This window comes from Crocuta crocuta, unplaced genomic scaffold (genome assembly GCF_008692635.1).
Source record: "Crocuta crocuta isolate KB4526 unplaced genomic scaffold, BGI_CrCroc_1.0 scaffold108, whole genome shotgun sequence".
Taxonomy (NCBI): domain Eukaryota; kingdom Metazoa; phylum Chordata; class Mammalia; order Carnivora; family Hyaenidae; genus Crocuta; species Crocuta crocuta.
Genome location: NW_027532825.1, coordinates 8925644 through 8950762, shown reverse-complemented (window position 1 = coordinate 8950762; position 25119 = coordinate 8925644). Strand labels below are relative to the sequence as shown.

Genomic DNA, 25119 nt, shown 5'->3' with positions numbered 1-25119 from the left:
AGGCAAGGAATAGCATTCTGCGGGAGGATTCTTTTCTCTCCCACGGTCTAGATGAGAAAATGAGACGTCCTTAAACTCATCCAAGTCCCTTTGTTTTCTGGGGAAGGGTGTCTTGAATGTCCATGAGGATTTTGTCCGCTGGAAAGGTATTAATGAATCAAGTGACATAATTGGTCTGGTTTGTGTAGGTCTCTTGAATTTTTTTTTTTTCCTGAAAGAGAGAAAGAGACAGTGTGAGCAGGGGAGGGTCAGAGAGAGAGGGAAACACAGAATCTGAAACAGGCTCCAGGCTCTGAGCTGGCAGTCAGCACAGAGCTCGACGCGGGGCTCGAACCCACGAACCGTGAGATCGTGACCTGAGCCCAAGTCGGCTGCTTAACCGACTGAGCCACCCAGGCGCCCCTTGATTTTTGTTTATATGAGTCATTTCGACAGAACTTGATTGCTCTGATGGAACAGAAGAAATAGAATGCCCGAACACAAAGTAAGAACCTGTTAAGCACCAGGAGAACCCACAGATGTAGGCCTTGTGGGAACATTCAGATGACTGCTAGGTTTTCCTGTTTTATTTTATTCCCTCCCTGGAATTTTGTCTTCCTGGATCTGATGAATACGGGGACCCCTGTGGGATTGCTCGTCGGTGCATGGCTTTAAGTTTTATATGGCCATCATCCCTGGACTATCCAGTGCGGTTATTGCCTTACCCGTTTTCATGGTAGTTCCTTTGGTTTTCTGTAACGCGTGATTGTTTCCGGTTCTGTTTTTCTTTTGTTTTCGGTCAATCACTTTCCAAATTGGAGATAATTCGGCTATCCCTGACGCATCATCTGGGATGTGACTATTGCTTTGACATTCGCTGAAAGTAAGGAGTCTTGTTCAGTATTCTTTCATAATTTATCCCATTTTGGTTATTGAACGAATTCTTTCAAATGTGAAAGTAGTAACATTTTTAAGTAGACAGTTGACCTTTGAACAATGCAGGGATCGGGCTGCCAACCTCCTGCACGGTCAAACATTGAAACGTAGAACTTTGACTCCTCCAAAACTTAACTAGCCTGCTTTAAAAAAAAAAAAATGTTTATTTATTTTTGAGAGAGAGAAAAAGAGGGGGGAAGAGAAAAAGAGAGAGACAGAACATGGGTGGGGGAGGGGCAGAGAGAAAGGGAGACACAGAATCCAAAGCAGGCTCCAGGCTCTGAGCTGTCAGCACAAAGCCTGACAAAGGGCTTGAACTCACGAACTGCAACATTGTGACCTGAACGAAGCTGGATGTCTAACCAACTGATCCACCCAAGCACTCCTAAACATCTTGCTTTTGACTGGAAGCCTTACCCATAACATAAATAGTCAGTCAACATGTAGTTTTTATGTTATGTGTATTATATACTGTATCCTCACAGTGAAGTAAGCTAGAGAAAAGAAAATGTTATTAAGAAAATCGTAAGGAAGAGAAAATACATTTATAGTACTTTACTGTAAAAAAATAAACAAACTGTGCACAAGTGGACCCATGCAGTTTAAACCTGTATTGTTCAAGAAACAATTGTATTTTATTCACAGCTGTGACTAGAGCACCTAGACTAGTGCTTGGTAATATTTATTAAATATCTCAAATGAATGTGTGAACCTTTCAAGTCAAATCCCTTTTTTTTTTTAATGTTTTATTTATTTCTAGGAGAGAGAGAGAGAGACAGCGTGAGCAGGGGAGGGTCAGAGAGAGAGGGAGTCACAGACTGAAACAGGCTCCAGGCTCTGAGCTGTCAGCACGGAGCCCGACGCGGGGCTCGAACCCACGAACCGCGAGATCATGACCCAAGCGAAAGTCGGACGCTTAACCGACTAAGCCACCCAGGCGCCCCTCAAGTCAAATCCTTTAAATCCCCCAATTCCAAGTACTGGTTATAATACATACACAAGTTGATTTTTTTTTCTGTCATCGAAACCAACAAAATGTTTATCATGATTTTAATAGGAACAAAACTATTAAAATATGGTGTTTTTTCAAAATTTTTAAATAGTTTATTTATTTTTGAAACAGAGAGAGACAGAGCATGAGCAGGGGAGGGGCAGAGAGAGAAGGAGACACAGAATCTGAAATAGGCTCCAGGCTCTTAGCTGTCAGCACAGAGCCCGATGCAGGGCTTAAACCCACAAAGTGTGAGATCATGACCTGAGCTGAAGTCACTCAACCGACTGAGCCACCCAGGTGCCCCTATTAAAATATGTTTTTAACATTCTCTTCGGGGCACCTAGGTAGCTCAGTTGGTTAAGCCTCCAACTTAGCCTCAGGTCATGGTCTCGTAGTTTGTGGGTTCAAGCCCCACATCGGGCTCTGTGCTGACAGTTCGAAACCCAGAGCCTGCTTCAGATTCTGTGTCTCCCTCGTTCTCTCTGCCCCTCCCCTACTCATGCTCTGTCTCTCTCTCTCTCTCTGAAGAAGAAACATTAAGAATATTTCCTCTTAAAGAAGAATTTTTTTTAAAAAAAAAAGCAAATTAGCTCTTTCCATTTGCGTTGTAGGATCCGAAAACTGTTTTTTAAAATATGAAAATGGAACTTCTGTATTTAAATATTTATTCCCCCCAGCTACTCCTTATAAAAGGCTAATCCATTTTGATCACTAATGCTATCAGGAGCCTTTGTGTTTTCCAGAATTAAAGGTAAATTACTTCAGTACCTGATACTCCTGTTATAAAATAATCTTGTGTTTGCCAAGAGGGACCATGACGCCGAAAAGGGCAATTCCAGGAAGTGGGCCCCAGCGTCCAGAGCCGTAAACAAGCCCCTGCCAACACTCAGCATTTAGGGAACTGCAGCCTCATTTCAGGAAGCCATGCTTTGAGGCAGCGAGCAGATGGTAAGGTCACACATCATAAGATGATGACTCACCAAAAGTCCCTTTCCAAACCTGCGGTATTAGAGGAAGTAAACACCTGACCTGTGTCGCTAATACAATATGTAAGCGTCATACTTTACAGTTTGTGATGGTAAAAGCAGGAAATTCAGAGAACAAGGCAATGTAATTTCAGTACCGCCCAGCCGCATCTATATGAAAATCACATGTGTATAAAGTGAATGATTACTGAATATATAATATATATTTAATATATTAAGTATTTACTAAGACGCTATACTAAACACCAAAGGCCACAATAATAGAGTTCAAATTCCCAACACAGCTTAAATTGTAATCATTTTATGGGCGCCTGGGTGGCTCAGTCTTCTGAGCATCGGACTTCCACTCAGGTCATGATCTCACAGTTCATGAGTTGGAGCCCTGCATCAAGCTCTCCGCTGTCACTGGGGAGCCTGCTTTGGATCCTCCGCCCCCCATTCTCTCCTTGCCTCTCCTCTGCTTGCACTCACTCTTGCTCAAAAATAAACAAACCTTAAAAAGATGTGTGTTTATGGGGCACCTGGGTGGCTCAGTTGGTTAAGCGTTCGACTTCAGCTCGGGTCACGATCTCACAATTCGCAGGTTCAAGCCCCACGTCAGGCCCTGTGCTGACAGCTCAGAGCCTGGAGCCTGCTTCCCATTCTGTGTCTCCCTCTCTCTCTGCCCCTCTCCCTCTCACGCTCTTTCTCTTTCTCTCAAAAATAAATTAGTGCTAAAAAATTAAAAACTAAAATGAAAAGATGTGTTTAATCATTTTAATTTGTGGAGCTATTTAAGACATAATTGTCATCACTTACACGAATCTCAGAGTTATCATGAAATTAAATCATAAAATCGTGACGTTTATTGAGCACTTAGATTGTGTCAAATACTGGCTAAGGGTTTTACATGGACGCTGTTCTTTTATTCTCATTGAGTGGTAACGTTGTCCTTGTAGATTAAGAGCCAGGAAGATTGAGCCAATATCTGCCTGGCTCCAATCCCCCTCCTCTTAATTACGGTGACCTTTACCCCTCAGACCTCCCCCTAGAGGGCGCACATTGGAGGCTGCCCCCAGAGCTTCATCAGAGACCTTTCTTTCCCCACGTTTCTACCGAGCCCTGGGGCCACCCACTGCAGTGGTTTGCTGGGGCTGCCATAGCAAAATACAGTAGTCTGCGTGGCAGAAACAACAGAAATTTGTTTCCTCACAGTTCTGGAGACTAGAAATCTGAGATCAAGGTATCAGTAGGTTTTATTCCTTCTGAGGCCTCTGCCCGTGGCTTGAAGCTGGCTGCCTTCTCCCTGTGTCAGCACTCGGTCATCTCTTCGAGCACTCAAGCTCCTGGTATCTCGCCACTGTCTGCATCTCCTCTACTTATAAAAACATCAGTCATGTTGGATTAGGGTCTACGCTGAAGACCTCATTTCAGCTTAATCACCTCTTGAAAGTCTTGATCTCTAAATACGGTCACATTCTTATGTAACGGGGATGAGGACTTCAACATGTCAACTCAGGAGGAATACATTTCAGCCCATGGGCTCTACCGTGTAAACTACTTCAGCTGAAACTCTGTTCCAGGCGTGGCTTCTTGGGAACACAAACGACTGTGTAACACATGGAGGACATTGTTTGGCACACAGCACTACATATTTCTTCAGCATTTTTTGGTAAAGTGTTGTTGTACCGGTAATGGATTCTCTCAGTTTTCATTTACATTAAAATGCCTTTGTTTTGTTTTTATTCTTTTCGTTTATAATGTTTCTGAAATCAATTTATTTTGAGATAGAGGGCATAGTGGGGAGGGGCAGAGAGAGAGGGGAGAGAAATCCCAAGCAGGCTCCTCCCCTTCAGCACAGAGCCCAAGTCAGGGCTTGAACTCACCAACCATGAGATCATGACCTGACCTGAAATCAAGAGTCAGATACCTAACTGATTGAGCCACTCAAGCTCATTTTTCATTTTTATTCTTGAAAGGTATTTTTGCCAGATGTAAAATTCTAGGTACTTTTACTAGATACAAAATGGATATAAAATGCCAGGGGTTTTTTTTTTTCTTTCAGCACATTAAATAGGCCATTTAATTGCCTTATGGCTTCTAGTAAGAAGTCAGCTGTCATTATGTATCATTGATGGTCTGTTTATAATGTGCCTTTTTTCTCTGATGCTTAACAGATTTTAATTGTGGATTTCAGTAGTTTCATAAGGTTGTGCCTGGGTGTGGTTCTCTTGGTACTTAATGTACTTGGGGTTTGCCAAGCACCTTGGAGATTTCACCAAATTTGAAAACACTTTGGCCATTGAATCTTCAAATTTTTAATCATTCTCCCCCCCGCTCTCTCCTTCTCTGTCTCTCTCCCTCCTCTCCCTCTCTCTCCCTCTCTCTACCTCCTCTCTCTCTCTCTCTTTCTCTCTCTCTCTCTCGCTCCTTATAGGACTCCATTTACACACAATGTTAGACCTCTTGATATTGTACAACAAGTAACTAGGGCTCTGCTTATTCTTTCCAGACTTTCTTCTGTTATTTTTCTTTTTTTTCTCAGATTGGGTAATTTTATTGTCTATGCTATTAATTCATTCTTCTGTTGTCTCCAATCTGAAGTTAAGACTATTCAGTGAATTTGTAATATTGGGTATTTAATATCTAGTTCTAGAATTTCCATTTAGCTATTTCTTTTTAGTTTCTGTTTCTCTTCTGAGATGTCCTATATGTTTGTTCATTAAAAATATATTTTCTTTTATATCCTTAAGTATATTACAGTAACTGTCTTTAAAATCTTTGCTAATTATAATCTGAGACCTCTCATTGATTGTCTTTTCTTTGAGTATGGATCACTTCTCTTTAGTAATTTTGGATTGTGTGCTGGACATGGTGAATTACACATTGTAGAGACTAAACTCTGTTTTCAAGAATGTAAATTTTTATTACAGAAGATAGTTAACTTGGCAGAACTCAAGCTCCAAAGTGATTGTTCTGTGTTAGGCAGCACCTGAAATCTCTGTTCAGCTCTCTCAGCCTTAGAGAGGCAGCTTGGTTTCTGCCCTGCACACATATAGCACAGGGATCAACCAGATGTTCATGCGGAGTTTATACTCATAGGTTGCGGACCCCACTATGGCTTTCTCCTTTCTGGATTATTCTCTTTCACATTGTAGTTACTTCAAGCACTGACTCTGAATACTTAATCTATAAGATTACAAGTTTCTAAGCCTTAGCCACAGCACGTGATGCTGACGGAAGCCTGCCCTCAGGTAAAGTCATAAAAAAAAGGAAAATTCATCTAATGTCCTTCCCGTCCTCCAAGCATCGACTCCTTCCATGTTCTGCCTGCTTTGGTCACTTTTCAATGCTTTCATACAGTTGTTTTCTTCAATTTTGCACAGAGCTTGTAAACATAACCTATGGAGTGGTTGATCGATACCAGCTACTCAATCACTGATAGAACAGGAACCTTATATTCTTCTTTAACCAAGAAAAATCTGCTCCATGACTAGACATCTGTTTTGTATTTATTGATACCATCCGTGTTGCTCCCTACCAAAATGTGCTTTGATTTTTATTCACCTCTTAGAGATAAGAGATTTGGAGAAAGAAGACAGCTTCTCCCCTCATCTTCTGGTGCTGCTATCTCATTTCTCTGCTGAAAAGAAGCTGTCAGGCTACTTTTTCTCCAGAACTTCCCTACTAATATGACTTAATTGTCCTGATTTTTCCTTCCAATTCTATTCCTGTGGACTAGTGAACAGAAACATTATAGACAGGGGACTTTTTTTCCCCAAAGTTGAGGAACTGCCTGGAAATATTTCCAAGTGTTCCATTCAATTATTTTCTTTTTACTGATAAAAATTTTTATATACAGTTTTTCTAGAGGACTGTACAGTCAAGTTCTGAATAAAGAGGATTTGAGTTCATATCCAATGGCATAACCATGAAAGGAGAAAGTATTGTCACATGTGCCAAAGAAGACACAAACAGGCCACACAGTCTGCTCAATTCAAGAAACTTTGATGATGATGATGATGAAGAAGAAGAAGAAGAGGAAGAAGAGGAGGAAGAAGAAGAAGAAGAAGAAGAAGAAGAAGAAGGAGAAGAAGAAGAAGAAGAAAGAGGAGGAAGAGAAGTGGAAGAAAGAAAGACTTATGTGCCAAATTATGCTGCAGGTCTTACTGGGGCTGGGAGGAAGGGGAGAGGACTTTGGAGCACACTATAAATGTATTATTATTATTATTATTTTATTCTAGAGAGAAAGAGCATGAGTCGGGGAGAGGGGCAGAGGTTGAGCGAGAGAGAATCCCAAGCAGATTCCATGCTCAGCACAGAGCCCGACTCGGGACTCCATCCCATGACCGTAGGATAATGACCTGAGNAAGAAGAAGAAGAAGAAGAAGAAGAAGAAGAAGAAGAAGAAGAAGGAGAAGAAGAAGAAGAAAGAGGAGGAAGAGAAGTGGAAGAAAGAAAGACTTATGTGCCAAATTATGCTGCAGGTCTTACTGGGGCTGGGAGGAAGGGGAGAGGACTTTGGAGCACACTATAAATGTATTATTATTATTATTATTTTATTCTAGAGAGAAAGAGCATGAGTCGGGGAGAGGGGCAGAGGTTGAGCGAGAGAGAATCCCAAGCAGATTCCATGCTCAGCACAGAGCCCGACTCGGGACTCCATCCCATGACCGTAGGATAATGACCTGAGCTGAAATCGAGAGTCGGACACTCAACCAACTGAGCCACCCAGGCGCCCCAAGGATGAATAATATGTGAAGAAATGACTCAAAAGTTCCTAAACAACTTTTTCAGTAACTGTTGTATTACAGATGGAAGGGAAATGAGGCCATCACTTCCAACTGCCAAGTACAATTATTGTCGGTATCATCACGCTCATCCAAAGCTGTGGTCTCAGGTAGACAGATACATGGCTGACTTTCAAGCCTGGAATGATTGGGCTTAAAGATGGAAAAAAAAACGGATTCGGTGCCCAAGGAATGCATTTGGAAACTGCATTGCATCAAGCCCTCCTGAGATGAGAAGGAATCATATCTACTTTTTCTGGTGAAGTCTGTGTATTTCTTTCTAACTCAAGCAGATACATGTTCCTACCCAATTGTTACTTTTCTCCATTGACAACATCTTTTTTTTCATGGCTCTGGTGTTAATAACCGGGCTAGAAAAGACTAAGGCAGTCACACGTGGCTGAATTCTCCATCATCAAAATAATATATATTTTTTAGAGTTTGCAAAAGAAAGCCACCTATTATTTGGAACATTCAGGCACTGACAGGATAGAGTTTTACCAGATGTAGTGATCTGTAAGTAACCTCTGACAATAGATCGTACTCATGAGGTAGCTGAAATGTTTCCATCTCCTGCACCAGTTTCCTGACCCCGCCTGCCTCCCAGCCTGGCTCAGGCTCTGGCTCGTGCGTTCCCTGCACGCTCTTGTATCCTATTACACACCACATTGCATTGAAATGCCCTACTTACCTCCCTATCTCGCCTATTAGTCAATCTGCTCCTTGAAGATATGCTCTTACCTCTCACTTCACTTTGAATCCTTGGCTTTTCGATCAGTACCTGAAATGAAGTACACCCTCAATACACGTTTGGTGAGAGGACATGAATGACTGTGTGTAAGACACAAGTAATGTAGGAAAATTAATTAACGTTATGATAAGTAAACAGGTCGTGTCTACTAAAGTTTCAAGGGAGAGATTTTAGAAACAACCATGATTCTACAGCTCCGGAATTGACCTTCTTTCGATTTGTGCTTCCAATGATAATTTGTACCTAGGCTTTTAAAAGACATTTCTGGGATAAGTCACAGTAACTGTGGAGTTTGCCATCATTTAGCAGATTGGAAATGCCAAGGCTTGTCCCTAAAATGGACTTATTTTTGAACTGTGCTTTCTTCATAATAGAAAGGGTTCTAGTAAAGTCTTTAGAAATGAAAAATATATATATAAAGTTAATCTAGATATTTGTCCTGTAATTAATTACTCACAATGTACTACATAATCAAACAGAATAGTTTCACCCTCAGTGTTGTGTGGCTTACTAGAAAAGAGACAGTGGAATGTATGGCTGGGCACCTGTTTAATTAGTTATGAGTTTAATTTTGAGAACTTATCAGCACTAAGAACTAGCTGGCCTCAGTTTATGACATTTTGTTTTTCTTCACGAAGGCGCAACTGCTGAGTTATGGTTTTGCCTTAAATCCTAGAGAAAAAGTATACCTCTGATCAGCCAGTAAACTCTTATTTATTGTCACCAGGTCATTAAGAAACTAATATCAGCAGTAGCACCAAGATGCTGGGCTTTTGATAGGGGAAGGAGTGGGGTCAATAGATACAGCCTGAAAACAGGATTATTTTCTGTTCTGGAAAGAACTTAGTCCCATCCCTCCACTTTCCAAAAGGTTTATCTCGAAGAGGTAAGATGCTTTCTGTTCTTTGTCCTAGAATAGTATGCCAACTACCTCCCCACTACACTTCCCAGTAGTGAATCTGGGCTTAGTATATACTCTGCGGCTCTGCAGGACAAAGTCACTTTCTGGGCAGAAAGGGAAGTCCTCAGGGCGCCTGGGGGGCTCAGTCAGTTAAGTGTCCAACTTCAGCTCAGGTCATGATCTAACAGTCCGTGAGTTTGAGCCCCGCATCAGGCTCTGTGCTGACAGCTCAGACCCCGGAGCCTGCTTCAAATTCTGTGTCACCCTCTCTCTCTGCCCCTCCTCTGCTCGCACTCTATTCTCTCTCAAAAATAAATAAACATTATGAAAGAAATAAAGACAGAAAGAAAAGAAAGAAAAGCCCTAAAGAAAGGGGAAAGGAAGGCAAAGTGAGATGCATAGCAAGAAACGCTGACAAAAGAAACAAATGAATTTGTGAATGTTGGCAAGTTAAAAAGAAAGGAACAAAGAGAAAGAGAAGAAATTACATCTCTACCCTGGATTACCCATAAATAATACTTTACATACTGTTCAAAGATGAAAAGAAAGACATTGTTTCAATTTTTCCCACCACTTCCAGATGCATATAGGGGTACCTGAGTAGCTCAGTCAGTTAAGCGTCTGACTCTTGATCTTGGCTCAGGTCATGATCTCAAGGTTTGTGAATTGGGGCCAAGTATCGGGCTCTGCTCGGACAGTGCGGAGCCTGCTTGGGATCCTCTCTTTCTCTCTCTGCCCTTCCCCTGCTCTTTCANACTGATTATGTAGCAGGGGAAGCTAGCTCAAGCACCTGACCGTCTTAGGTTTAAATCCTTACACTGCCATTTGCTAGACTTCTCAGAGCCTCAGTTTCCTCATTTATAAATAGATGTGATTATATAGTTCCTACTTTGTAGTGTTTTCTTTTTTAATTTTTGTTTTTGAGAGAGAGAGAGAGCACTTGCAAGTAGCAGAGAGGCAGAGAGAGCGGGGAACAGAGGATCTGAAGTGGGCTCTGCTGACAGCACAGGGCTCGAACTTATGAACCATGAGCTCATGACCTGAGCCCAAGTCAGACGTCTAACCAACTGAGCCACCCAGGTGCCCCTGCACTGTTGTTTTAGGGATTAAATCACATGATGACACTGCATGGTGTGTATTAGTGTTGTTTATAGCTACCTTGCCACATGTCTTATGACCATTTATAGTCCTTTTGAGTTTTATTTCACTCCCTCAGAAGTGAAGAGGGGCATAAGTCCATGAACTAGAGTTTTTTGAGGGCAGAGACTATATCTGATTTATTATGCTATTTCCCACATCTAGCACAGTGTGGCACACAAATGGTCAATATTTGTTGAATGAATGGAAGAACAATTACTACAAAACAGAATTTCAATTACAGATGTTATGGGTTGAATTGTGTCCCCCAAGATTCCTAGGTGGGAGCCCTAATCCACAGAACTGCAGGATGTAACTTCATTTGGAAACGGGGTTGTTGCAGATATAATTAAAATGAGGTCTTATTGGAGAAGTGTAAGCCCCTAATCCAATATTGCTGGTGTCCTTTTAATAAGGGCAGATTTCACAGGGGGGTGGGGTGCCTGGGTGGCTCAGTCGGTTAAGCGTCTGACTCTTGATTTTGGCTCAGGTCAGATCCCTCAGTTCATGAGTTCGAGCCCCACCTCAGGTTCTGAGCTGATAGTGCAGAGCCTGCTTGGGATTCTCTCTCTCTCCATCTCTCTACCCCTCCCCCACTTGTCCCTGCCCAAATAAATAAATAAATAAATAAACAAACTTGAAATAAAACTTGGGGACAGACACATACACCAGAGAGAACACCATGTGAAGACGAAGACAGGTATGGGGTGATAACGTCTGCAAGCCAAGGATCACCCAAGATTGTCAACAGACCCTCCCCTCTCCGAGAAGCCAGAGGGGAAGCGTGGAACAGATCGTCCCTCCCAACCCTGTCCTAGCAGAAGGAACCGACCCTGTCCATACCTTAAACTAAACTTCTAGCCTCCAGAACTGTGAGACACAAATTCCTTTTGCTTAAGCCACTCAGTTTGTGGTACTTTGTTACAGCAGCCTGAGGAAATGAATTCAATAGGTCGGTTGCAACTTCATCTTCAAAATAACTGTGTATGTTGATTCATAAGTATAGTATTTCGTGGTTTGAATCTATTCTGAAAGAGATGCTTTAGTTAGTATGGTTTTGCATAAGCAAACATTATTCAAACCAAACATAATCAAGTGCAAAATGAAATTGCTTTTTGGGTAGGCACAATTCTAAAATGTTGTCTATGTTTTTGGAGCCAGCAGCATATTACTAAGCTCTATGCCAAGACCATGCTCAGTATCTGACATTACAGCTGACATTATGTACAGAAGGCAGACTGAGATCAGCAACGGAACAAATTTCATTGTTTAATTATACTCAAGTCGAAGCTCTAAAATCACCTCTACTTTTTGAAAACATTGTAAAAGGTTTATGGAGCCATGGAATACTAGTAAACAAATCTGCTTATGGCAGAATTTCTTTTGAATGTTCAAGAATAACTGACAATAAGTGTAACAATAAACTATAAAGAGCAACCGAACTTCCTTGAACTAACTGGTCTTTGTTGCATTGAATCTCATTGAAATTAAGCCGACACTTAGGTGGAATACTATATAGTATTGACACTGATGTGAAATAACAGGAATTTGAAGTATATTCATGAATATTCTAACTTCAAGGAGAGTAATGATGGAGCATACTCAACAAGTTCCAACATACAGAGAACACTCAATACGTATTAAATGAAGGAATGAACGAAAAAAATGAATGGATTAAGAGAGCAGATTACTTTTGAAAACTGGAACCACAGATGTAATTAATGGGATTTTTGGGGGGAGTAGTCATCGTCCTGGGATCATGTCTGCTACCTTCATCCTTTCTAGAAGCAGGCTAGAAGGACTCAAAAAGATAACCAATCAGAAAGGATGTAAGAGCCCTAGGAGAACACTTGGTTAGAGAGACATGGTTGAATTTAACACTGACTAAGCCAACAGTCTCTCCCTGAACATTCACCAACCTGCTACTGCTGGAAAGATAACACATTCCAGTCCAACCCAGCCAATACCCCACGGAAGCAAAAACATTGACACAGCTTGGTTTGCCTGATACCTAAGAGACTTGCTGAGACGTAGGTGGACAATACATGTCTAAGATGTTTTAATAGCAAGCTTTATTTTATTAAAAGTTTTACCATGAACAGAAACTGGTGATAAAATGAGGAATGTCCCTGCTGTAGAGGTCTGTAGCAACACAAAAAGATTCAAACTTTCTGAGAAGATTCACATTGCAAGTATTTTAGCACACTCATTGGATTAGCATTCTTGTATATCATGGGATACACAAGGGGATGTCATTTAAAACTCATAGTGATCATAGCTGTTTCTTTCTTCTAAGATAAACTGGCAGAATTTGTATCCGTAGGAACATTACTCTGTGTTGCTTCCTTCCTTTGGCAGATAATGATGGAGCATACTCAACAAGTTCCAACATACAGAGGTCAAAGAGGAAGAACAGAGAGACTGAAATTTCCAAGTATCTGCCCACGTTTCTATGCCCCCAAAAGGTAAGATCCGAAGTAGATGGCTCTCATGGGGCGCCTGGGTGGCTTAGTCGGTTAAGCGCACGACTTTCGCTTAGGTCATGATCTCGCGGTTTGTGGGTTCGAGCCCCGCGTCGGGCTCTGTGCTGACTGCCAGCTCAGAGCCTGGAGCCTGTTTCAGAGTCTGTATCTCCCTCTCTCTCTGGCCCTCCCCTGCTCACGCTGTCTCTCTCTCTCCTAGAAATAAATAAAAATATTTAAAAAAAAAACACAAAGTAGATGGCTCTTAATTTGGCAGCGCATATAATGAGTTTTGATATGCAAAAATAAACCCGAGCCCCTGAGTAGGTGGGAAACTAAATTAATTTGAAAACAAGGCCTGAGAATTGTGATAAAGTGCTTCATCCTGAAGAGATTAGCTTCAAGAATGAAACCAGACACAACTGATTATGGAAGGCGATCGGTAAAAATTTCCAATAGACAGAATTGCCTAGGGTGTTTAAAAACAGGAGTTTCTAATAATCTACTTTAAGGTGCTTTACTGGAGTAAAGTAAACTCTATTCCCTTATTCTGAACCTTCAATAAAAGTTGGTGTGCACCTGTACACATATACATGCACCTCTGTGTGTCTGATCTGAATAGATTTTTTTCATATTGAGGAAAAGAAGTCATGTTCCATGAATGGGTGAACATGAGGAAACACTTTGCCACAGGAGAAGAGATGAGCAATCAAGAATTCAATAGAATCAAGAAGTTGGACTTGAAGAATGTTAGACTGAAGAACTTCAAAGAAATACTGGGAGGATTTTGGATTTCCCACCAATTGCAATACGAGGGTTACCTTCATTTTTGAAATGATCAAGGACAGATTTCATCAATTAAGATGACTTTGGCTTGCAAGTAACAGAAAACACTGGCTCAGTTTGACTTAAATAATAAGGTAGCTAATGGTCTCCTATTATTGCAAGGATAAAAGAAGAAGGGCAGAAGACATGGAGGAGGGATTGGTTGACATTAAAGACTTTGGTGCTTTTGGGGCGCCTGGGTGGCTTAGTCGGTTAAGCGTCCGACTTTCGCTTAGGTCATGATCTCGCGGTTCGTGGGTTCGAGCCCCGCGTCGGGCTCTGTGCTGACTGCCAGCTCGGAGCCTGGAGCCTGTTTCAGAGTCTATGTCTCCCTCTCTCTCTGACCCTCCCCTGCTCATGCTGTCTCTCTCGCTCTCCTAGAAATAAATAAAACATTAAAAAAAAAAAGACTTCGGTGCTTTCAAGGTCTTCACTCTGATATTTCCAGCTGACAGCAAAGTGGCTAGCAGTTCCTGGCAATACATCCAGATATTATATCCAGAGGCAGGAAAAAGGCCACTTATTGGAATCTTCTTTTTATGAATGAGGAAATCTTTCCAAGCAGCAACTCCAACAGACTTTCCTACACATCTAATTGGCCAGAACCACATCACACCACTGCTGTTAAACTAATCTGCCGACAAGGGGAATTGCTCCCATCCAGAAATACCCTAAATGGCTTAGGCCAGTCAGGATTTACTCCTGGGTTGCGGGTGAGTCATAAGGCAGATATAGGTGGATACCTAAAAAAAAATTAGGATTGTTAGGTATATAGTGTGACCTCCACTGATATTTGTGTCTCAAGGAAAATGACACATTGCATATACACCAGTTTAGAGGATCATTTATGTAAAGTATTTGGACAACTTATACAAAGGCTCGCTTATTAGTAGTGTAGTCATAAATAATGGTTTCGATGGTTCTCTCAACAAGAAGTTCCTTTTGTTTTGTGGGAAGAACAGAAAAAGAAACTCAAAGTTGTTGGGGGTTTTTTTTTTTTAGCATAAAGGAAGTAGGACACATTTAGAAAATTGTGCTCAGTTCAAGGCATCATGTTCTAAGAAAACTGACAGAGCGGAGTACATGAAGAAATCCTGTATTAGGAGGATTAGAGGAACATTAACTTGGGGGGGGAAAGCCACTTTGGAGACTATAACAAAAGTCTTAATTTATTTGAGTAGTATGTGGAATACAGCATAGACCTATGCTGATTACTTCCACGGGCTAGAGGTAGGAAAATTGGCTGAAATTACAGAGAGACATCCTTCAGGTCAAACTAACATGGTCAGCCAGTAGTAGTGCTGCTGAGGGATTGTTGCTTTGGTAGGAAACCAGGTCAGGTCAATGTGACTTTGAAACCTACTGTAAGCTGCCACCTACCTCATGGCTGTGATGGAGGACTGGGGACCCAGATATTTGGTAAAAATTATTTTGAGTGTTGTTAGATGAGATTAACCTTTCAATCAGTAGACTAATTAAAGCAGATTGTCCTTCCTAATGTGCGTGGCTTCATCCAATCAGTTGAAGGCCTGAATAGAACAAAATGGCTGACCCTCCTGCAAGGAGGAGGGAACTCCTCTTACCTGATTGCTTTTGAACTGGGACATGAGGTTTTTTTTCCTTCCTTCAGAGTCAAATGGAAGCACTGACTTTTCCTGAGTCTCTGGCCTGCTGCCTTTTGGACTAGAACTTACATCATTGGCTCTCCTGTGTCACCAGCTTACTGACCACGTATCTTGAAGCTTCTCAGCCTCCATGCTGTGTGAGCCGATTCTATATAGATAGACAGATGGATAGATAATCTCCTGTCAGTTCTGTTTCTATAAGGAATCCTGACATACATGGACTGAGAAATTTTGACAAAGCAAGTCTTTTCTTTAGTTCTTACAGGTGAATCATTCATGTTCTTCTGTAGCTTATCCTTTTTACTTATTGCTGGTTTGAGGAAGACTAGAATTATGGTTCTACTCAATTTTTATTGATCCATTCATCATTAATGAGTTCTTTTCATTAGAAATTGGAAACGGGGGTGTCTGGTTGGCTCAGTTGGTGGAGAATGTGACGCCTGATGTTGGGTTTGTGAGTTCAAGCCCCGAACTGGGTGTGGAGATTACTTAAAGATAAAATCTTAAAGAAAAAAAAAATATTGACAAGTGGGCTAAAAGATCTTTTGCCTTCCTGCAGGGGTCATGGTAAACCCATTTTTTGAGATATTCTCTGAACTGGACCACTTCAAAAGTCTCCTAGAACTTTAAAATCTCATTATTATATTAATTTATCGATTCCTTAATTTTTTTTTCTTTGGGACTTCCCGCTTTACTTTTTGCTCAGAAAAAAGAAAATTTAAGCACAATGAGTCAGAAGTAGGAACAGAGAGAACTACAGATTGTATTTTAAAATAGTCATTTCAAAAATATAGAGGGGAGCCTGGGTAGCTCAGTCAATTAAGCATTCGACTTAGGCTCAGGTCATAGCATCATGGTTTATGAGTTTGAGCCCCACATCGGGCTCTGTGCTGACAGCTCAGAGCCTGGACACTGCTTCGGATTCTGTGTGTGTGTCTCTCTCTCTACCCTTCCCCTACTTGCACTCTGTCTCTCCCTCTCAAAAATAAATAAACATTAAAAAGAATTTTTAAAGAATGCTATTAAATATCCACATGTTGTTTTTAACATTAGGATATCTCACACAAAAGGAACAGAGACTTTTAATCTTACTCTCTTTGACAACATTTAGTTTGTGCTCACAGACAGAAAGAACGAAAAAATAAAACTGTTATTATTCTGTGCTGCGTAAATCTACTGTACCCTGGTGACTTTTTCTGAACCCGGAGGCAGAACCAGGCGAATGTTGGGATCCAGATGACACCCCAGTTGCTGTACCCTACGGTACGCCCCATATTCTGGCTCTAGGTTTAGAGGCAAATTAGAAGATCCAGACAGAATACCAAAAGCACTTAAAATATCAAAATCTGAGAAAGCATTACGCAATAGCTCTGAGAAGCCATATAAAACTGTTTAGCAATTTACAATCTAAAGTTCATCAAACTATATAGTTGTGGAGTTGGCATGACTGCATGACTTGATTTGTCAAAGACTTATGAGCAAATGTATGTCATTTTTAGAGCCAGTGGAGCAAGGTTTGTAGGTTCTCTGTGCCTGCAGTGACCCTGGAAACACATGCCACTTGCTATTTCCAACAGCTGAGTTCCTAAGGGACAGTGAGGAGGAGAGAACCCCAGCAAACTGGCATTGTACATGTAGCACCGGCAAGCAGTCAACTTTTGTGCTGTTAAGCCACTGAGTTGGTGAAATTTTCTGTGACTGTAGTATAGCCTAGCTTATCTTGATTAACACAGAAGGCGTTTACCTTGATAATTTTGCCAATGATTCATTCATTTAAAAAGTTGATATGGGGGGGGCGCCTGGGTGGCTCAGTCGGTTAAGCGTCCGACTTAGGTCATGATCTCACGGTTCGTGGGTTTGAGGCCCGCATTGGTCTTTGTGCTGAAAGCCAGCTCAGAGCCTGGAGCCTGTTTCAGATTCTGTCTCCCTCTCTCTCTCTGACCCTCCCCTGCTCACGCTGTCTCTCTCTCTCTCTCTCAGAAATAAATTAAAAAATAAATAAATAAAAATAAATGTTAAAAAAAAAAGTTGATATGGGGCACCTGGGTGGGTCAGTCAGTTGAGCAACTGACTTCAGCTCAGGTCATGATCTCACAGTTCGTGGGTTCTAGCCCCGCATTGGGCTCTGTGCTTATAGCTCAGAGCCTGGAGCCTGCTTTGGATTCTGTGTCCCCCTCCCTCTCTACCCCTCCCCTTCATGCTCTGTCTCCCTTTCTCTCAAAAATAACATTAAAAAAATTCAAGTTGATATTAATCTAAGGATATAAATGTACACAAAATAGATATAATTCCTGCCCTCTCTAGTGAGTAAGAAATACAAACAAGCGATTCCCATATAGTGTGATCCGTGCTAGGCAAAGCCCAGGACACAGAGGGAGCACATGCCTACGTCACCTACAGTAGTCAGGGGAGGCGTGGGAAGTCTTCTTGGACGAAGTAACTTGTAAGTTGTGTCGTGAAAGGAGAGCAAAAAGTAGTGATGAGTAGTTGTGATATGATGTGAAAGCAGAGTGAAGGGGAAGTACGAGGCTGGAGGGGAGCGTAGGGATATTCTTAAGCAGCAGAAACAGAAGAAACATGGAGAGAGGTAGTACTAGACTTCCTTGAGAACACATTGATCCATTTGCACCCCACCCTCTGCTTTTTCTAGGCTGAACTGAGATCACAACATATCCACTGATTAAAATGTGAAGCTGTTACTACGTAACAGTGTTCTTTGCCGACTAATAGCTTACCTTCAGATAATGCCATCTTTGTACAGCAGTATTTGTGCAATTATTTGAATATTTTACTACACTTGAACCTTATATTTTATAAAAGTTAATGACAAAAACTGAAAATATTGCCATTAACACTGTAATTGAGACAAGGTCCAAAAAAAAAATCATTAGGTTTTCCTAATGTTGTGAATCGTTAGCCCAAATCAGATTCTTTGTCAAACTTGAAGTTGATTTCCTGTGAATCCAAATGTGAAAGGAAAGAACTATATGAATGCACATTTAGAAAACACTGGAAATTTATCTTTGACAACTGTGTCTAAAACATAAAATACAGTGACAAAGGAAATGGAGAGATTCTTAAAGTTATGGATTGATAATTAACATCCTTAAGTATTCCAGAGATTCAAACACAGAAAGAACATGGGATACAACTCATTAATGAACTCATTATCAAGAGAAAGCTGGAATTCAAATTTCTCTAATTTTCCAGTGTTTATAAAACATTAAGAGTAATGGTCCGTACTCTACAAAATACACATCAACTTCTTTCCAACGTGAAAATAAATTTCATCTACTAAATGTCACCATAAATGGGAGAACTGGAATGTATGTTAAGAAATTTATCATTTTTAATGTTTAACATAGGTTTTAAATATATTAAGTATACATATGGCAGAGGTTAAAAAATAAAGCCTTTATACAATAATTAGAGTTATATTATTGACTTACAAGCCTGGCATAATGGGTCTTAACTTCTGCTCATTTAACTTTCATACATTTTGGGAGACCACCGTACATACAAAAGCAGACAACTACTCATATTCTTGGAGCTAGATCTCTCTCTCTCTCTCTCTCTCCCTCTCTCCCTCTCTCTCTCTGGGGGGGGAGGGAGAGGGGTGAGGGAAAAGTGACCAAAGATGAGGGTACAAAGATAAGCTGACATTAGATTGTGTAAGATGTAAAAGATACACAAAGGAGTTCAGACTATCCTAAAATTAATGGAAGAATTGAAAGGGTTGAGCAGAGGAGTTATATGAACCTATTTGCTCCAGCAGTGATAGTAAGCACGTAATAATGGACTGGATTAAAAATAATAATAATAATAATAATAATAATAATAATAATAATAATGGTCTGGATTAGGAAAGTGGCAGTAGAAACAGAGTGGAGCAGGATGACTTTGAGATCTACTGAGGAGGAAGGTTTACCAGAAGGTGACAGAGTGGATGTTTTGAGGAAGATGGAATATTCAAAGTACACATTTAGATTTCTGGTTTCTGGCATCTGGGTGGGTGGTGGCATCACTTCAGTTTGGATACTCTGTGTTTGAGCTCGGTATGTATGAAACACCCAAAAGATACCAAGTAGGGAATTGAATATATAGGTTTCAAGCTTGGGAGTGAGATCATGGCTAGAAGTTATCAACATATAGATAGTAAAGCTATGGCCATAGATGAGATCATCCAAGAAGAATGTGAAGACTACACTAAGTGATAAAGGCCTTACAGTTCCTTGAATGGTAACATTTAAGCAAAGCCAGAAGGTCCAAAGGACAATGAGGAGTGGCCAGAAAGGAAACTTTGAAGTGTGGTATTACAGAAGCAAAAAGAACAGATTGTTAAAAAAAAAAAAAAGGGGGGGGGGAAGGGATGGTCAACAAATTCAAATGCTGTTGAAACATTAAGAAGAGATATACAGTAAGGATGATATTGGTAACTTTATCTGAGTAGTTTCAAAGCAGTGTTGGGAATGAAAGCCTGATTACAACTGGTTGAGGAGTAACTTGGAGGTGAGGAAGGGGAGACAGCAAGCACAGAAAATTCTCTGAAAATTTTTCTTTAGTAAAAGGAAGGAGAATCTAGGTAGAAGCTAGAGGAAGGGAAGATATGACAAAGACACTTTCAACAAGGATCCAGTAGAGTGAGAGGTTGAATACACAATATTCTCAAAGAAAATAACTGACTGAGTGTGGGCCTCCAGTAGATGGGAGGAGTTGAGATCCAGAATACAGATAGAATGATGGTCTTCTATTGTGGAAGGAATGAAGAAGGAATGGATATGGACCAAAAGTTTGGGGGGTGGGTTAAAATAACTAACATGCACTATCTCATATAATTTTTAATTCTCATGATAAACTATTCAGAGTATTTTAACAAGATTTTAAGCAATTTCTACACCCAATGTGGGACTCAAACTCACAACCTTGAGATCAACACTCTACCAAACTAAGCCATCCAGGCACCCCCGGTGTAAGTATCTTAAAAGGCAGGAAATGATAGAATTTGTTCAAGTGTCCTGCTTATTAATATTTTCTCTGACTTTCAAGACTCAAACCACCTAGATTTATGGGACCTAGCCAGACATTCCTTCTTTTGTAAGGTAGCTGCTACAAAATCTGAAATTTAGTAAATACTTAATAAATGCTAATTAAATTCCCTTTTGTTGGCTGACTCTGGACTCCAGTAGTCAGCTGCTTCACCACTGACAGCATCTAATTCTCCCTTCTGGCTTCTCAGATCTGTACCTTTTGGCTTAATCCTCTCTACCTATTGGATCCTTCCTACCTTTGTAAATACCTTCTGTTCTGGTCTATCCCCACCTCTACCCTTTTCCAGGACAAATCAATTTGTTTATGATAGTACAATTCATTTTTATGGAGTATATTAACAACTAAATTCATATTCTGCATTAAGATATGAAAGTATTCTGTGCATGCATTTACAACCACCCCTCCCCCCCAAGAATATAGGAGTCACTAGAAATTGCTGCTGGGGATGTGATAATTCCTCTGAAAAGTAACACAACTTATGGAATTGAACAAAAACTAAGATGGGTACCAATTTTAACAGAGGCTGACCAAAAGCATACTTTTAAAGACTTTGTCAAAATATATTAAAGAGCTTTTAAAAACATCAGATGGGGTTCTAGAGATTCTAGTGGTGAAAATGTACAATTTTATTTACAGTTAACAAGTATAAAAGTTTGCCCAAGGTTGAAAGACTACAAAGAAACCTGTAGAGAAGTAGAGAAATTAAAATAGAACCAAGCTTATGTATTACCTCATTCCAGGGAAGTATTTCATTTGAAAGATCAATATGAGCAGCCAATGGCTTCTAAACAACGAATACTTGAACACACAATGATAAGAATCAATTTTGGAGCTAGTTTAGTGACAGGAGGACACAGTCCATCATCTCACGTATCTTAACTATAACTGTATCTTAAATAAAATCATATGAAAATACTACACAGCTACAAGTCTGAAACTTTATTTAGTAAGCATATTATTAACATTTCTTTTAATAGATCAGAAAAGGTTGAAAGAAGCAATATAGAAATATTTTCAGCTACACAAATGCAGAGCTTTCATGACAAACAAAAAAAAGCCTGAGAATTCCACCATTATTTACATCCATTTTTCCTACCCAGAAAATGTTTATTATCTAAGACAGGCTTACCAATTTTAACCCTTTGCAAAGTGAATGCTGTCGTTAGACAATAAACTTGTTATCTGAAACTTACATGTACTTGCCACATGCCAGGTACTGTTCTAAGCACTCTACAGGTATTAGCTCATTTACTTTTAAAACCATGCAACAGAATATCGTAAATAATAATTAAAAAATTAAAATTGCTATTTTTCTCTCCTACCCCTACCCCATCATATGTAGTCAGTAAAAATATACTAAAAGTCCAGTGAAAAGATACTTAACCTGGACTTGTAAGATTTGAATTTGTTTCTGACTCTATTTACGGTTCTGGGTGACCTCGGGTAAGTTACTGAAACCAGAGCTTCCCACACCTGATTGATGATCAGAATTCAAGTGAGGGTGTGACAGTTTATATTTGCTAGATAAACAGATAGGTAGATAGACAGACAGATATAGATATATAAAATAAGCCTTGAGATATAGAGACCGTGCGAGCAGGAGAGGCAGAGAGAGAATCCCAAGCAGGCTCCACATGGACAGCTGTAGATCCTGACATAGGGCTTGAACCCATGAACCATGAGATCATGACCTGAGGTGAAACCAAGAGCTGGACGCTTAACAGATTGGGCCACCCAGGCGCCCCTATTTGTTATGTTTTTGTATGTATATAACTATATACATACGGGACCACCCATGACTTTCTAACTGACTTTGTTTGGAGTGGGATTTCCCTTTAAAGCTGTACAGGTGATTCTGTGAAATGACCACTCATTTCACAGTCTTATCCTCTCATATCCTGACCCAAGTATGGAAATATGTGGTCCACAAGGGTGGACATGAAGGGGAGAATTATAATAAAGGCCTAAATTATCAGACCTCTGTTCCTTAGACATTCTCGCCAGAGTGGCCATCAAAAAGAAAAAAAAAGTTATTTTGAATATTTAAGTAAAAATGTTAGAAATGGGATCACAGAAGTGACTGTCATTTATGGCACCTGTATAAGCCTACCTTTCCAAGACCTGATGCCAATAAAAGTGAAGGGGGAAACTGAGGCAATGGCCTAAGTTAAATTATAAAGCAAACCAAAACAAATGATCTTTTCCAGACTGTGCAGAAAACGTACACACACACACACACACACACACACACCTAAAAGTTTCCGAGGTGATTATAAATATGGTTTTTTTCCCTAAAGTATTCAATTGATCATCACAATATACTTCTTGTTTTCATCCGTAAAATACTTTTGAGTATTTATGCCTGACATCATGAAGCATATAAAGATGAATAAAATAAAGTTCCTGCCTTTTTGGTGAAGATGCAGCCATAAACACAAGAATAGCAGTTTTAAGTTTTAAAATCTTAAGGTTGGCTAGATTTTAGCTTCTTCAGGCAAGCCATCTTAAGCCAGAAATGTCCCTATTCTAAATATATTCTGGCATAACTGTCATATCAAGCCGGTAACCATGGTATAAAGTACTACAGGAAACAGTGCATTCGTGAGTCTCAAAAATTTGACATTGCCTCTGCTACTTGACAATTTGTAGCAAGTCTTCAACCCTCTGAGCCTATTTTTTTTTTTTTTTGAATAATGAGAGCCTCACAGAGTTGTTGCGAAAACAAAATGAAGTAATATGGTAAGCTGTCGGGGGTATCACAGAGTATTCATAACTCTACTAATGATAAACACGTATTCTGAGGTTCTTTCCCATCAATAGTGACAAATGGCCAATAACCAACTGCTTTCTTATCTGGTCAATACACCCAAAGAAGCTTTTGTTGCTAACAGTTGTTACTACATGTGTAGTTAATGTACATTAATATTTTCATAAATTGGTAGATGAGTGTGTGTATAAAAATATACATATTATATGGCCATGAATATGTTTAAATGTGTTTATATATGCATATACTTTTCAAAAAAGAAATACTGAAGCCAGTAATGTAATGGGCAAAATCTCATCTACTTTAGGGATAGACATTGGACAAAGCTTCACAGGCCTATACATTTTATTTTGTATTTCTGATTAAATAACTATGGGAATGATTCACAGGAATGCTTCATGTTTCAGACCAACATGTAATTGCATGTGAAATTCTTATTATTCTATGGCGACATGAGTAATGCTTTCATAGAAAATTCCAGTTAAAATACTACAGTAAAACTAATCATTTATTTCTAAACAAGATTCAGAATCTTTTGTCAGCAAAAGCATACCGACCTATACCTCCTCCCAAAGCATATATTAGCTATAACAGCAGTGAATATAAGATGGCAGTTACTAAGCTTTCTCTTTTACTTTTTAGTCATACCACAACACATATAAGGTTTGATCATAAATAAAATTAAATTCACAAGTCAAAAAGAAATCTAACCCTATTTTTTTTTTTTTAATTAAAGCCCATTTTAAAAACAGAATCCTTCATGTTGAGTCGCCCAGGCAGCAAATTTAGGAAGGCTCGTGAGTTCTACAGGATATTAGTGCTAATTATTAATAATATGTAGTTACAATTACACCCTTTCATCCAAGTACCTCAAAGAGCTTTTAAAATATTAATCTGTTATTTCTTATAATATCTCTGAGAGGCAGGCCAGTAGAAGGCCATTATTATTTCTATTTTACAGTCAAAAACTAGGGCAGGGAGAGGTTAAGCGACCTCGCTAGGGTCATACGGTGAGCAAAGAACAAAAAAGGGACTTCAGGCCATTGTTCTCATTTCCAGTTCAGTACGGGATCTATTATATGGTTGTTTAAAAACACCTACATGTATTTCTACTCTCGGAAGCCTGAGAATAATGTATTTGAATAATCTAAGAACTAAAGGTGAGAGTTCCTAATTTTTTCTGTCCAAAAATAAAAACTAGTAATTAGTCTCTGGTTTGCCGCTGTAGCTATTATTTATAGGGCTTTTGTTATTTGTAGCTTTCTGAAGCCTCGGCTCAAAATGATCCATTCTATTTCTGACTGCTTTCAGCTAGGTTAGCATGGCTATGAACCAAAAAGCAGCTGAGACAGGCTAATGAACTTGCAGTTGTCTTTGTGTTCCCACTGCTCACTCGTGAAGTCAACCTCCTTCTAACCGTCCATTCAACAGATATTTGTTCAACTTACACCCTCAGTCCCTGGTCTGTGGCCACTTTAAATGAGCTAGTTCAAAAGTAAATAAATAAGCTATTGTCAATGATTACATTTTAAAAACCGTAAAATTGATATTTCACCTCCTGAGTCTGTAACGCCATACTAGGTACACCGTCATATTCAGTGTCTGGCAAGCCTGACCTTTGTGGTCCTTACAAGAACATTACACACTTGAGTGTTAGCATGGGGGGATTTTAGAAACGTAGTATGTCAGCAATTTGCCCAAGAGAAGGGAGCAAGAAAGTGGTTCTGAAACTGTGCTCAATGAAGGGAAACCGCAGTGGGCTTGCCAGTGGTGATTCAAAGCCGGTCACGTTTTTAACTTCGGCCCAGAACCTCCCCCAGACCTTCTAGACCCATGTAGCCGCTGCCATCGGGCTGCACCAGGGCCCGGCACTCACCAGGTCCCAGACGGCACTTTCCCACGTCACCCCGGAGTCCAGCCGGTCAGCGGCTCCTTTTT

At 40.1% G+C, this 25119-nt stretch overlaps 1 long non-coding RNA gene across 2 annotated transcripts in view; it reads right to left on the bottom strand.

Annotated features, from left to right (window-relative positions):
• Nucleotides 1-700: 700 nt before the first annotated feature.
• The window catches only part of LOC144245774 (uncharacterized), a 25201-nt gene continuing 782 nt past the window's right edge, over nt 701-25119 (bottom strand). The window contains exons 1-5 of one of the 2 annotated variants that reach the window (XR_013339413.1): nt 25058-25104; nt 15324-15513; nt 11297-11481; nt 8406-8445; nt 701-856 (exon numbers count right to left, since the gene is read on the bottom strand). This is a non-coding gene — a long non-coding RNA (uncharacterized LOC144245774). Of the gene's footprint in view, nt 857-8405; nt 8446-11296; nt 11482-15323; nt 15514-25057; nt 25105-25119 lie in introns of those variants that run through there. The other variant, XR_013339414.1, reaches the window with a different exon arrangement.